Raw genomic sequence first — 15,101 nt, forward strand, 5'->3', positions numbered from 1 at the left:
TAGGAGGGAGATTCTGCATTGGATTATGAATTATTTTAGATGGGACAAAGTAAAAAAAAAACAGCAACATTTTTTTATAAAGAAATCGAGAGTCTCCGTGTTTTTTACTTTCTCCCACCTAAAATAATTCATGGTCCAATGCAGAATCCCGCCTAAATCGCCTGCTTTCAGTGCATACTTGGTACATCCCTGTGCCAGGAGACAGGTTTGATGCAGCCTGTGCCCTTCTTAATGCCTCATATAAAATGAGCTCCATGTGGTCTCTGGGTGGCAGACGGCACCAAATTACTGCCAGTTTTCATGTGGATTAGCCTTCCCTGGGCTGACCCGACTCCCTCAATCACGACCAGGTCTGGTCATGCCTTTTTCCTAACGTGCCCCGGGCAGTGGCGTCACCAGGAATCAAATTTAGGAGGGGCACAGAGGGGGCCAAAGACAAAAGTCAGGGGGCACAGACAAAAGTAGGTGGAGAACATGGTCACTGCTCGTCTTAGGTGGGGGGGCACAGGGTTTAACATGGGGGCCCCGGCATCCCCATCCCCCACCTAGCGACGCCACTGGGCCAGGGCATTGAAGTCCAGACACACATGAAGCACCCCTACTAATTCCCTCTAGGGAGAACCTGGGTGCGCCACTCTCTTGGACTGCAGCCCGTGTGGAATGCACACTTGCACTTTCCAGCTTGTTGTGTAGTGTCTTAGTCCGCCTCCCTGCTAGCTGGGCAGCTAAATCCTGCCGCGCTGCCACGGAAACCCTGGCACGTGGCACACCTTGCTTGCGTGACGTGTTTCCGGCCTGGTCTGAGCTGCAGGAGGCCGGCCCCTGCACGTTCCGGCGTCGCGTGCGTGACGTCATTGGCAGGACGGCAGCCATTTGCCAAGCACGTTCAGCTTCTGACAAGAACGCAGTCCCGGCGCGCATTCATGATGCGCATTGACCAGCTCGAGAGGCGCCTTTTCTAGTTTAAGGCCCGGACTTCTTGCTTCCATCCTCAGGCAGAAGAAGATAGCAGGGGAGTTGCCTGTCACTCTGCCCACTTATTGGCCCAGAAGAGGAGAGGACCTGAGGAAGAGCCTGGCACAGGGAAGGTGAGGACGAGGTTTTCCTTGGTGGGTTCCTGTCCAGCGAGGATGTGCCTGAATGTGAGAAGGGTCAGTTGCTGGTAATGCCGCCACTGAGTGAAATTAGTTTTGCATGCAAGACTGAGTTTGGGCTATTAGGGGCAGTGGTCGAAGTGTATGAAAAGAAGTAGTGAAACTATGTTCCCTACTGGCCTAGCCCTGCTCCCCACAAACCCCATCACCACGCACCCGCCCACGCACAATATACACCCCCAAACACATGCGCCTGCCGTTTAAGGGCACGTTAAGTGCAGTGCACTGAAAGTGCAAGTTTCAACTTCTTCCAACACTTTTATTTTAAATCGAAACCATTCTGGAAAAGTAGAGGAGCAGTGCTCCCGCCCACTTCGCCTACAGCGGTGTCGCTTGAGTACGTCGCCTACTATCAGGCACTCTATAAGCACCATGTGTGTCCTTCACTGAAGTCCTGCTTAAAACAAGCATTTCTGTTTGTATTTGTTTATTTATATTGCACACCTTGCCCTGGGGCATCTGGGCGCACATTTTACAAGTTAATGGTTACATACATGTTAACACAGCAAGAATACATGTTACAAACAAGAGGGTGCATCAATACATTAGTGACACAGGTCATTATGCAAAGGCAAAACTGCAGAAACAAATTGCGAAGGATATAGTAATAGGTGTCGGTATGTTACATGGGAGATGGTGCATCAAGTACAAAGAGCCAGAGTTTGACTTTATTCTTGAATGCGTAGAAGGTCGGTTCTGTTCTAAGTGCGGTATGTATTGTGTTCCAGAGTTTGCATTGGTAAAGCCAACATTTTTGGCTTGTGCATATGTGTAAAGCTTTTGCCAGGCACCGCTATTAAAGGTCCAGGTACTCGTACCATTTTGCAGCTGCAACCAACAATGGAAAGTTACTACCACTACGTCTGTGCCTGGCAAGTGCCTTTCCCATGCCTACACAAAAGCCCAAACTGTTGGCATTGCCAATGCTTGTTTTTTTAATGTGCTTAAGCAGTCACTACTGAGGGATGACGCAGATGAACCCTGTCTGCCCACTTTTTTTCAGAGGGCATACTCCCCCCACCCCCACGCCCATGTTTGCTTTGAAGGTCTTAAACACAATGGGCCTCATTACGAGTTTGGAGGTAAGTAACTGTCCTTACCGGCATGGAGCAAATACTGTGTCTATGTAGTAAAGAGGCCGCTAATAGAGGGCTATTACGAGTTTGCGGGCACAAGCTTTGCGCCATTCCGGTAACAACATTACCGGCATGCCGCTAAAGTCCAAAAAATTGACCTTAGCGGCATCATGGAAAGCGCTGACAGCACTACCGACATCAATGGATACGGCATTAGCGGGGACCACTATTAGCGGTGACCGTTATTAGCGGTCACCGTAAATAAGCGGAACCGGAAATAGCATCATCGCACAATGAACGGGAAAGAGCACGGCGGCCATCTTGAAAAACACAATCCATTTCCATTCTCAGCACCCAGGACCGGCATCAGCACAACAGCAGCCCCAACTTCACCTACCACTCCACCTTGCCCAAGGCCCTGAAGAAAGGTGCTGCGCGGCAGCGCAAGGTCTGTTTCTCGGTGGAGGAGCTAAACATGCTCGCGGACACCCTTGCCGAAAATGGGGAGGTCTTGTTTGCGGCAGATCAGCGGCGATCTGGGATGGGGTGGCATGCAAAGTCAGTGCGGTCGGTACCACCCCCCGCACGGTAAAGGACGTGCACAAGCGCTGGGATGACCTACGCATCAGAATCATTCTTGCAGCCAATCGGAGCCAGGGCATGGGAACAGGTGGCGGACGAGGCGCACCGATCAAGATGACTTACTGGAAGGAGACATGTGCCAGCACCATTGGCATGGAGACAATTGAGGGAGTGGGGGAAATGGAGCGTGGAGTGCCGTCATCGGCATATGGAGGTGAGTGTCCACACAAACCACTGTAATGCAAAGCATGATGATGTCCCCCAAATGTGACAGTGAAATGAGCCAATGAATGGGCCATCACACACACATGTACACAACCCTGCCTATAGGCTGTCCACAGCACCATCACATCCACATGCATGCAGGACCTCATACATGTGTCACCCAGACGTATGCCTGCATGACCCACCCATATGGCAAGCAACCTGTATGTCACAACTCCCAGTCCGAATACCCTCAAATGTAGAGAACTGCAACAATATCAATATATCCATGATGCACGTAAAACCATCACTGATGCTGCCCCTCTCTTGGTCCCCCACAGGCTCACAATCTGACAGCGAGGCACAGGAATACGCATCACAGGCCACAACACACATGAAGACGGCCAGGGGCATGGAAGGAGGCAACAGGCCTACCACATCAAGGGGCACAGGCAAACCTGAACTGCCACAGAAACCCAAAGCAGCTCAGGATGCAACAGCACCGAGGCATAAAAGGGGCACTGACACCACGATAGCACCCACACCAGCTGCTACCACCGCACAGGAGCCAGTGGCTGATGGCTCACTGTCCGCTGCCAACAGTTCCGTTGGAGAAGCAGCTGCCACAGCACCCCTGTCCGATGAAGAGGGACACTGCCAAACACCCAGAACACATGGCACACCCAGCCCGCAGCTGTCACACCACCTCACCTCACACCCCACATCCCACACCCAATGCCAGTAGCCATGAGCTGTCTGGAGGTGAATCATTGTCAGGGAGATGGAGCCCCACGGAGAGCACACATGATGGGGAACCCATGCCGCACGCTGCATCAACATCCACCGGTGTCAGGGACAGAGACCAGGGAATCACCCTCATCCAACAGCGCCAGGAGGAGCTCACAGCGCTGGTGGGCCAGCACATGAGTGAAGGTGCCCTGGCGAGGGAGGAGTGCCGTGAATACGCTACGCCCACTAAAGTTGCAATAGAAGCGAGTACCACACGCATCTGTGATGAGTTGGCTGCTGTGTGGAAGGTCAAAAGCCGCACCGCGGATGCCATGGAGACCCAGCGTCCCGCACAGGGACTGGAGAAACCAGGCACCACCTCCGCTGCCAGCTCCACACAGACCAGCCCCCTGCGCAGGTCCGCGCGGACCTTGCGGCGGTCAGACATGCTGCCACCCGATGCTGGTAGAGGACATGGGAAGTAGGGGCAGCCTGATAATGGGAACTCTTGCGGACTAATGCTACATTGAAGTGCACACCATGTGTGGGGGAGTTGTGGGGGGAGGTGTCAGTCCAGAAAAAGTAGACAACTCTCAATCATGAGGCAATGTACTTTGTTGGCCGAAGACCAACCGCCTCATGTGTTTAGTATTAGAAATATATAGCCATAATCTTGACTGAAGTGCAGCCATTTTGAAGTGATTAAAGTGATTGAAATCACCATTGTTTTCTAACGCTTGCCTCTTGCTTTCTGTTAAAACTGCTGTGCTGAAAACTTATTCTGCTCCACTAGTACATTATTGTTCATGTAAAGTGCAAGGCCGCAAGAGACTTGTTGAAACATAACGCAGCAACACAGACTGAAATGCCCGGTCTCCCCCCTCACAAGTCCTTGGAAGTAAGCAGCGAGGCATTTTAATCAGTACACAGGTGCCAGCTAGTCTTGTTAATACAGTAGAAATGTTAGAAACGAACATTAAATGGCTTGAATTATGCTCTTCTTTGTGGCCCCCCTTTCCTGAGCCCTGTAGAGCCCTGGAGAGCAAGTTGACCCCCAGTACACGAATAGAAACTAGGAGATAGCGAGGCCTGGAATGTGTCTCTCCCCTGCACACAGCTTGCTTGCAGAGAACAGAAGGAGTGTGTTCTTATAACAAAGAATTGTGTCTGCAGGCTCATGAAATTGCAAACTGTTGCTAAATAAATGTCTGAAGGTGTCATACTCGTCACAATTGTCAATCATCATACCCAATTCAAAGGAAATACATTATGGGCGGTATTGAATTTGTCACCACTGATTGTAAGATGCTGGCTTTGTATATATGTAACTGTTGTATGATTCTCTATGTCTCTTGCGTCCCCGGGGTCTGGAACCACACGTCGCGGAGCGTGGGACCCAGTTGGCCAACTGAGACTATGAAGCTATGCTTCGTTGGAAAAGTAGAGAGAAGAGCGCACGCAGGCATAAGTCGAAAGCAGAAAGAGTGAAGGAAAAGCAGGAGGAGGAGTGGAATGATAGTTTGAGAAAATCAAATAGACGTGGTCAGTTGAGTATAGATAAAATATACCCACAACAAGAGTTGCATTCATCAGATTAATTGATAAATAAAATATTGACTGATACAAAGAGAGGCCCATGGGGAGAGACTAAAAAGACAGCGTCAGTGACTATTGCTCAGCCCCCTCCTATTGCTCAGCCCCTCCCTACTGATCAAATCCCAGCACAGCCACAGACCACACAATCAGCACCTCCCATTAGCCAGCCAGCGCCGCAACAGTCACTTCCCGTTCCCGTTGTCCCATCTGCACCTCCCTCCCTAGAGATCGTTTCTGTCCCATCTGCCCCTCCAATAATTGAACTTGAACTCATTCAAACGAGAGAGGGGACCGGACAAAGTGAATGCGCCAGAGTGACCCGTAATGCGATCAGCAAAGAGAGAAAACGAGGGTTGCAAAAACAGACAAGAGATGTATATAGACTGGAATGATAAAACATCGACGCTGGCTTCGATGTATGATTTCAGGAGGAGCAATGAAAGACAGGTAGTGTTGGAATGCATGGGGGAATATTTAACGGGGAGATGGAAACAGTTAATTGGGAAGCTACCGCCGCAACAGCTACTGGATTTGAATGCATTAGCCCGTTGTAGAGAGAGGGATGAAGAAATAAGGGAGCATATAGACAGACTTTTTGAATTTAAGAATGAACTTGATGATGAATATGCTGAAATGTTTGCCACACCGGGGAAGAGGAGTAAAGATATTAGGAGAGATAGGAGGGAAGTGGTGACACCATATGTGCAGCAGCGATTTCTGTCGTCGCCAAGACAAACGGGTGATAAACTAAAAGTATGTTTACGAGAGGTGTTAAGATGGATTTCAGATCCTAGTATTCCCACAATTGAAATACATGAGATATTTGATGAATATCCCTTGCCAATGAAAATAGAAGCACTACGAACAAGGGTTGAGGTGCTACTTCAGCAAGTGGCGGGACACAATAGAGGAAGAGGAAACGCACAATGCAGAAGTAATTCGAACATGCATGGAGGACCTCTGGGACTAAATCAGTGTGTGTACTGCAGAGAGGAAGGTCACTGGCGAGCGCAATGTCCACATTTACAAAATAGAAATGGGTATGGCCAGAGAAGACAGCATAGGTGGCATCCAGGAACAAATGGGTAGAATAGAAACAACATGCAGCAGCACCACAATAGCCAAGGAAATGGTACCCAAAATCAGAACCAAGCTCAGAATCAGACTGCTTTTACCCCGAATCAGGGCCATCAGAACACACAAAGTGGAAATAGAGGAAGGGGTGGGAACATGTTTGATACCCAATCAAGTACGTACTATAGTAATAGTAGTGATTACACATCGGATGATGTGTTATTTCCTCAATAGGACAGCCCAAGACAGGGGTCGGAACCAGTGCCTGTTCCCGTGAATCAAAAAGGACCCTACGTAGAAATGAAAGTTGGGAATAGAGAGCATAGCTTTCTCGTAGATACGGGGGCACAAAAGTGCTCGATAGACCATCACTTGGTTCCGGAGATACCACTGTCAGGGCAAAGAAATATTTCAGTAGGGTTTGCAGGTACCCCAGTGATCAATCCAGTGTCCCAACCAGTAGCAGTGACATTAGATCCATTCACTGAATATTGTCAATTTCTCTTAACAGAAAATTGTGGGGAAAATCTTTTGGGGTTAAATCTCTTGAAAAAACTGGGTGCCGTTATCCATTGCACTCCAGATGGAGTGTTCTTGACAATTTCGCCACAGAATGTACCAGTATCTGAGTTTCTGTCCAAACCTCTGCGAGGAGAATTGAGTGAAGTGACAACTTGTATATGGGCGATGAATGACAATGATGTGGGATGCTTGAAGATAGAGCCAGTAAAAATTGCTCTGAAGGAAGGAGTAACGTTACCCCGTATTCCACAGTACAAAATCTCAGCAGAAGGAGAGAAAGGATTGAAACGTATTGTTTCTGATTTGGTAAAATTGGGGGTGATTGAAGAGATTACAGGCAGTACATGTAACAGTCCCATTCTCCCGGTGTATAAGAAAGGAGGTAATGAGGTACCATATTGTTTCATAATTGATCTGCGTGCACTAAACAAGGTAGTCGATCCTCAATTCCCATTGGTTCCAGACGTCACCACAATTTTGACAATGATTCCTGCCTCGGCAGAATATTTTAGTTTTATTGATTTGAAAAATGCCTTCTTCAGCATTCCAGGACACGAGGATAGTAGATATCTGTTTGCCTTCACATTAGGAGGACGATCATTTACATTCACGTGCATTCCACAGGGCTACACAGAGAGTCCGAGTATTTACAGCAGAGCATTGAAAGAACAGCTAGATATGCTAGAATTACCGACAGGTAGTGTATTATTACAGTATATAGATGACCTATTAATCGCTGCTGATACAGAAGAGATTTGTAAAAAAGGTACTGTTTTATTATTGACATATTTAGCAGCGCATGGCCACAAAGCAAGCTTAAAGAAATTCCAATATTGTCGAAAGGAGGTGGCTTATTTGGGCTACCTACTTTCGAGAGAAGGGAGAAGACTGACGCCAGAGAGAATAGAGAGTATTTCTGGTATGCCTATTCCAAAGACACAAAAAGGAGTCAGAGCTATAATAGGCATGGCTTCATATTGCCGGCAGTGGATTGTAAACTTTGCATTAATTGTGAAGCCAATGGTGGCATTGATGAAAAAGGATGCTGTGATGCCCTTGCAGTGGAGTGAAGAATGTCAGAGAGCATTTGATCTGCTAAAAACTGCATTGTGTTCTGCTCCAGTTTTGGGTACACCAAATTATGAGAACATTTTCAGACTGTACATGAAAGTGAAGGCTGTGCATTGGCTGTTTTGACACAGGAACAAGGTGGAAGAAATAGGCCATGCGGGTATTTTTCTTCCGCGCTGGACCCTGTAGCGCGCGCACTACCACGTTGTTTGCGAGCTGTTGCAGCGGCTGCTGCGTCAGTGAAACAAACCGAAGGAATGGTATTGGGGCACACTTTAATTTTGATGGTGCCACATGCCATAGACGTTATATAAAATAGAACGCAGACGCAACACCTCACCTCTGCTAGATTGACTAGATATGAAATCATCTTTTTTGCGCCACACATCCAAATTATGAGGTGTAGCGCTTTGAATCCTGCAGAATTAACTACCCACGGAAGAACTAGGTGAGAATGAATCACCTCCCCATGATTGCTTAATGGTTACTGAGGAAGAAACAAAAGGAAGAATTGATTGACAAAAAAAGAACCAGAGGGAAAACTATTTTGTGACGGCTCCTGTTTTAAATTACCTGATGGCACATCAAGTTTTGCCTATGCTATCACTACGTTGAAGAGTATTGTAGAAAGCAAAAGAATCCCCTACAACTCTGCACAAGCTGCAGAGATAATAGCTCTAACCAGAACCTGTGAGATATCTGAAAATTTGAGTGTGAATATATATACTGACAGCCAATACGCCTTTGGCGTGGTTCATAACTTTGGTCGACTCTGGGCTGAGAGGGGTTTCCTGACATCACATGGAGCCAGGATTCAACATGGCCCTTTGATTGTACGATTACTGTCTGCATTCACGTGTCCGAAGCGCCTAGCAATAGTGAAATGCGAGGCGCATAAAAAAGTAACATGTAAAGTGGGGGAGGGAAACGCATTTGCAGACAGAATTGCGAAGCAAACTGCCATTGATTTGAATACTAAAATGTTGACAGTAAAGTCTAAGGAAGTGCCCAGCATGATAGAAAATGGAATTGCCACTATTAAAGAGATACAGGCAGAAGATACGGTTGCCGAAATACGAGGATGGGCTGAGGGCTCTGCAGAATTAGATCTAGAAGGTTGCTGGGTAGACAAGAAAAGTAAAAATTGGATGCTGCCCAACTCTTACGTAACTGCAATGGTCATGATGGCCCACAGCCCTACTCACATTTGTGCCAAAAAGATAGTTCAGCATCTAGCCACAGTATGGGAGAACACGCACATAAAGAAAAATGCTGAGAGGCTGGTCCAAAATTGTATCACCTGCTTACAACACAATGTGGGGAAGGGAACGGTGACTCCAACAAGCAGTTTCGGCCCTCCCTCTATGCCATTTGAGGTAATCCATTTTGATTTCATAGAGATGGAGAGGTGCCAAAACTTGAAGTATGTCCTATTGGTTAGATGTGCATTCAGTAAATGGGTGTAAGCATATCCATTAAAAGACTGCACCGCAATGAGCACTGCGAAAGTAATGTTAAAAGAGTATTTTTCCCGATTCGGTCTGCCCTGTGTCATATGGTCAGATAATGGTCCACATTTTGTGGGCACAGTGATATTACAGATTTGCGCAGGTCTCCAGATTGACAAGAGATTCCATTGTTCTAGACACCCCATGAGTGCTGGTCTTATTGAACGTCACAACAGCATTTTGAAGGCCAAAATAAGCAAAATTTGTGCAGGAAACAAGTTGAGCTGGGTAGATGCATTACCGCTAGCGTTATTGTGCATGTGCACATCTGTGCAGGCGAGAACTGGGCTCTCCCCATACGAGATAGTGATGGGGAGGCCGGCGAATGTTTGGTGTGCACCACAGCCAAAGCGGCTAAGGGAGCTTGAATACCCTGTGCTCAGCGTTTATTGTAATCTGTTAATTCAAAAATTGCGTTTGATTCATCAGCAGGTGCAGGAGGCTCTACCCATCCAATACACTGGTCCGAGGCATTCACTGGAACACGGAAAATGGGTTCTGATCAAGAATTTTGAGAGAAAAACATCACTTGCATCTAGATGGCGTGGACCCTACCAGGTACTTTTAACAACCCAGACCGCCATCCGCGTGGACGGAAGGAAAGCGTGGATTCATGCAACGCATGCCAAAAAGGTCCCATCACTGTCCGAAAAGCTGCCTGATCGAGACGACGAGAAAGAGACAGCGGTCCCAGAAACAAAAGAAATTGTTGCCAGTTCTTTGCCACAAAATCTGTCCGATCCTGAAATAAAGCCTGGAAAGATTGTTATAAAAGAGGAAGGGCAAAGAGTGCCCCAACGTTGTCCAGCAGAACCTGCATCATTGCTGGCTGACACAGAGCGTGTACCACCTTGGCACCCACCATCTTTCATTGCGCCGCAGCCTGAAACAAAATCTGCATCATCACTTTGGCACCCACCGTCTGCCATTGCGCCACAGGCTGACTCCGAGCTTGAGTCTGGAAGTGCGTCCCCACTATTCATTGATCACACGATACCAGGAGCAAGGCGGTATAATTTGCGGAACCGGAAGAAAGAGTGATCACATTTTCACTTCCTTCGATCTTTGTTGCCTCTGTTTCCTTTTGTGGGTGAAGTAGGAACCTGAGGCTTAGAAAAGAGCGGCGTGAGGGTTGAGCAAATCGGACAGCCCAAAAGCGAGGCTCCTCAGTGCTATAAAAATAAAATCCATGTGCAGATCACCCCTTACGGACAAGAAGGGCTCACATGGTACGAAGGCAATTGATAACTGCTCTGGAGTTCTTTGAGCATCTCGCCTAACGTATAGCAATCCAGACTGCTAAGAACTGGCAGAACAGACTGTTGACATTTACCGAACCTATTGACATTCAAACGAGTGCAACGATAAGAGATATTCACGACGAACATTGTTGGAGAAGAAGAAAAGCGAGAGAAAAATGCCAGAACCAGCTTTTGCCCCCTCCTGCACCACTGCTGATAATGAGTTAAACATAGAGACTGGAAGGTTACACAAAAAGAATTGCTGAAAAAATTGTATGCCGATCTTAATGATCGTTAAGTGCATAATGAGTATATTATCCCCAATAATGACCGTACTGGTATTATGGTACTTGGAAGAAATACACCCCTTAGAAGTACTTTTGCCTGTTAGAAACATCTCCACTACTGAAAGCCCGGTTCATGTAATTACTTACACTCTGTCCCCAATGGAAGAAAGACACAGGGAAGGTTATGGAAAGAACACACTAGTACTAATAATGAATATGACTCTCTCCATATTATGAAAGAATAATTGCTGGGTATGTGCCCACTTGCCGCAGCATGGTGGTAGGGGAATTGGTTGGTATGTGCAGCCCCTGCATTGAGTTCTGCATGTTGCGCATCCTTGAGTGCATTATATTATGGGAAATGGAACGAAAGTGAAACTGGTCAATTGGAAAGAACAAATATGAATGAATTCGAAGAGATCATTATGAAACCTGTAGGTTGTTCTATATTTCACAAAGCACGATTGATCACACCGGTAGCGATGCCACAGGACATATTATTTGTGTCCTATAAATCATCTGTAATCACGTTTCATATGAACCCAGAAGGAAATAAAGATACAGTGCCCCCCTCCTATACAGTAAATTTCAGTCCACGCTCTGTCCCCTTTTGCCTGAGGTCAAAGGGTTCCTATTTGGTAGGGACATTCACTAGATGCATGAATATAGCATTCCTTGATAAGGAGGTAGAGCCAGTTTATGTAGGTGATCCTGTTTACTTTATATGTGGAGAAAAAGTGTATCCCTGGTTACCTAGAAACTGGGGAGGTACTGGTTACTTGGGATTTTTGTTCCCAGGGGTATTCCTCTCAAGAACAGCAGATATAGCTAAATTGGCCAGGTCAAGACCACGGCAGAATGAGGATGGAGGTTTGATCGCAGAGGACATAGCAAAATCATTAATACCATTTTGGGGCCAAGCAATAAACTTGTATAATATAAGACAACTGTCCAAAATATTAGCGAAAACAATAAATGGGACAACAGATATATTATACAATATGACATTAGAGGAAAAAGGTATTAGATTAATGACACTCCAAAATAGGATGGCTCTTAATCCTGGTTGATCGTGGCAGAGTTTGCGAAATCGTGGGATCAGCGTGTTGCATATTTGTAAGTGACTCCTCCCCTACGATTTTCGAAGTGATAAGAAAGTTGCACGTTTTAAGCTCTGACCTTCACCCCCCGAAGGGAGTTGGGAATTAAACATAAACTCCTGGTTCTGGGAGATATTACGCTCATGGGGATGGAAATTATTTGCGATCCTACTAGCAGTGCTAGGAATATTCATGACATGTTGTTGCATACACTGCTTACCCATAGTATGTACTGAAATAAGCGAGGAGTGCGTACAGATGGTAGAAAAAAAGAGCACTACTAAATCAAGTACTCACAGTAATGATGAATTGAAGACAATAAAAGAATTCATGGCAATCAGAATTGATGACAATGAGGAGAAGACCAGTGGTGTGAAAGATTCAGAATCAGGATCAGATACTTGGTCGGGAGAGGATGCAATGTATGGATGAAGCGTTTGGCATACGGCCAAAAGGAGAGTTTGTCAGTCCAGAAAAAGTAGACACCTCTCAATCATGAGGCAATGTACTTTGTTGGCCGAAGACCAACCGCCTCATCTGTTTAGTATTAGAAATATATAGCCATAAGCTTGACTGAAGTGCGGCCATTTTGAAGTGATTGAAGTAATTGAAATCGCCATTTTGTTTTCTAACGCTTGCCTCTTGCTTTCTGTTAAAACTGCTGTGCTGAAAACTTATTCTGCTCCACTAGTACATTATTGTTCATGTAAAGTGCAAGGCCGCGAGAGACTTGTTGAAACATAACGCAGCAACCCAGGCCGAAATACCCGGTCTCCCCCCTCACAAGTCCTTGGAAGAAAGCAGCGAGGCATTTTAATCAGTACACAGGTGCCAGCTAGTCTCGTTAATACAGTAGAAATGTTAGAAGCGAACATTAAATGGCTTGAATTATGCTCTTCTTTGCGGCCCCCCTTTCCTGAGCCCTGTAGAGCCCTGGAGAGCAAGTTGACCACCAGTACACAAATAGAAACTAGGAGATAGCGAGGCCTGGAATGTGTCTCTCCCCTGCACGCAGCTTGCTTGCAAAGAACAGAAGCAGTGTGTTCTTATAACAAAAGAATTGTGTCTGCAGGCTCATGAAATTGCAAACTGTTGCTAAATAAATGTCTGAAGGTGTCATACTTGTCACAATTGTCAATCATCATACCCAATTCAAAGGAAATACATTATGGGCGGTATTGAATGTGTCACCACTGATTGTAAGATGCTGGCTTTGTATATATGTAACTGTTGTATGATTCTCTCTGTCTCTTGCGTCTCCCGGGGTCTGGAAACACACGTCACGGGGCGTGGGACCCAGTTGGCCAACTGAGACTATTTGCTTTGCAATAAACCCTAGCTTTTGGGAATACAACCTCGTGTCTGGCGTATTAGTTTGTGTGTGGTGATTGTGCCGTGTTTCCATACACGAGGGTCCCTCAGGGGCCCCTTCAGAGGGGGAGGGGAGAGAGTTTGTGGGGGAGTTGTGGGGGGAGGAGGAGGGGGAGAGGGTGTGTGGGGAGTTGTCAGGGGAGGCAGAGGGGGAGAAGTGTGTGGGGGAGTTGTGGGGGGAGAGGGTGTGTGTGGGAGATGGGGAGGGGGAGCGGGGAGAGGGTGTATGGGGTGGAGGCTTTATGCACTTTCAATACACTTAATGTTAATACACCCGTTGTGTCAAGGAAAATCACACGACTGGACATTGGCTATTGTGTATCTGTGCTTTATTGGTGAACAGTGCACAGTTTCCATGTCCCCCCCCCCCCAGACCCAGTGCCCTGTGTCCCACTTCCATGGCACCCTCTGCATCCATGTGTATTAGAAATATTGGGCTATCACATTCTGGCGCACAGCACGTCCCTCCTGTGCATCACCACCTGCCTGTCGTGCAACCACATCTTCTTCCTCCTCCTCAGCCTCACCTGGCGGTTACAGTTCAATGTCGGGGGGCAGAGGCACGTTTCGTCAGATGCACATTTTGTGCAGCATGACATACGCCATGATGATCTTGGCCACCTTCTCATGCCCGTACAGGAGTGCCCCACCCGACCTGCTGAGGCAGTGAAACCGTGCCTTCAACAGGCAAAAGGTCTGCTCGATCACCACACGGGTGCGGGTATGTGCACGATTGTAGTCCTCTTTGTGCCTGTTCTGTGGGTTCCGGACAGGGGTAAGGAGCCACCTCTTCAAGGGATAGCCAGCATCACCTGCATGGGTGCAACATTGGGTATGTGTAAGTGATTTCATGAAATGGAACCTGTACGTATCACTCCCATGCCTGCAGTTATTTGTTGCTCACATCCACAAATCCCTGCATGAATGGAGATGTTCAAAGTAACCCCAATGTGTGAAGTCACATGGTCCACAGGTGTGGGTTGCATCGTCAAGTTGATGCAGGGTGTCCTATTCCTTGCTAGTGTTCATGCACTGTGGTTGCCTACGGCAGTAGTTGCTATGATCTATGTGATGTGTAGTTAATCGTATGCATTGATCCTATCACCGTTGCCACCAGACTCTCAATGATCTGCCATTCCACGCTTGATGTTCTCATGCTGGCATGCTGCACTTGTGTGATGGTGTGCCACTGACAATCTGTGTATTGCCTTTGTGTGATTCCTTTATGCGCACTCATGGACACATGTCTGGTGTGATGCTGTTCAGCGGTCATTTGCATTGGGTATACTGACAGCAAGATGCTGCATTGTGTTGCAGAGGGTACGGTCTGATGATGTGCAGTGTACGTGTTGATGGATATGGTATGGTTGCAGTACTGGCATGTTGTCATTGTTGTGCAGCTTACGTCTTGCATATTGATTTCAGGTGTCAAGTTCAGTCTGGGATGCTTTGGGGCACAGTGTATTGCAGTATGGGCATTGTCCAGTCGCACAACTAATACCACCCAGGTGAAGTATGCATCTCCCCCCCCCCCTTCTCACCCAGGTGAAGTATGCATCTCTCCCCCCCTTCTCACCCAGGTGAAG

General features: G+C 47.1%; 1 long non-coding RNA gene across 1 annotated transcript; it reads left to right on the forward strand.

Moving 5' to 3' along the window:
• The first annotated feature begins 896 nt into the window (after nucleotides 1–896).
• Nucleotides 897–13,498, forward strand: LOC138520698 (uncharacterized). The gene is made up of 2 exons (XR_011282865.1): nucleotides 897–1,088; nucleotides 9,946–13,498. It is a non-coding gene; the product is annotated as an uncharacterized lncRNA (long non-coding RNA).
• The last annotated feature ends 1,603 nt before the right edge of the window (nucleotides 13,499–15,101 follow it).

The sequence above is a fragment of the Ambystoma mexicanum genome, chromosome 13 (assembly GCF_040938575.1).
Source record: "Ambystoma mexicanum isolate Mex_15411 chromosome 13, UKY_AmexF1_1, whole genome shotgun sequence".
Lineage (NCBI taxonomy): Eukaryota > Metazoa > Chordata > Amphibia > Caudata > Ambystomatidae > Ambystoma > Ambystoma mexicanum.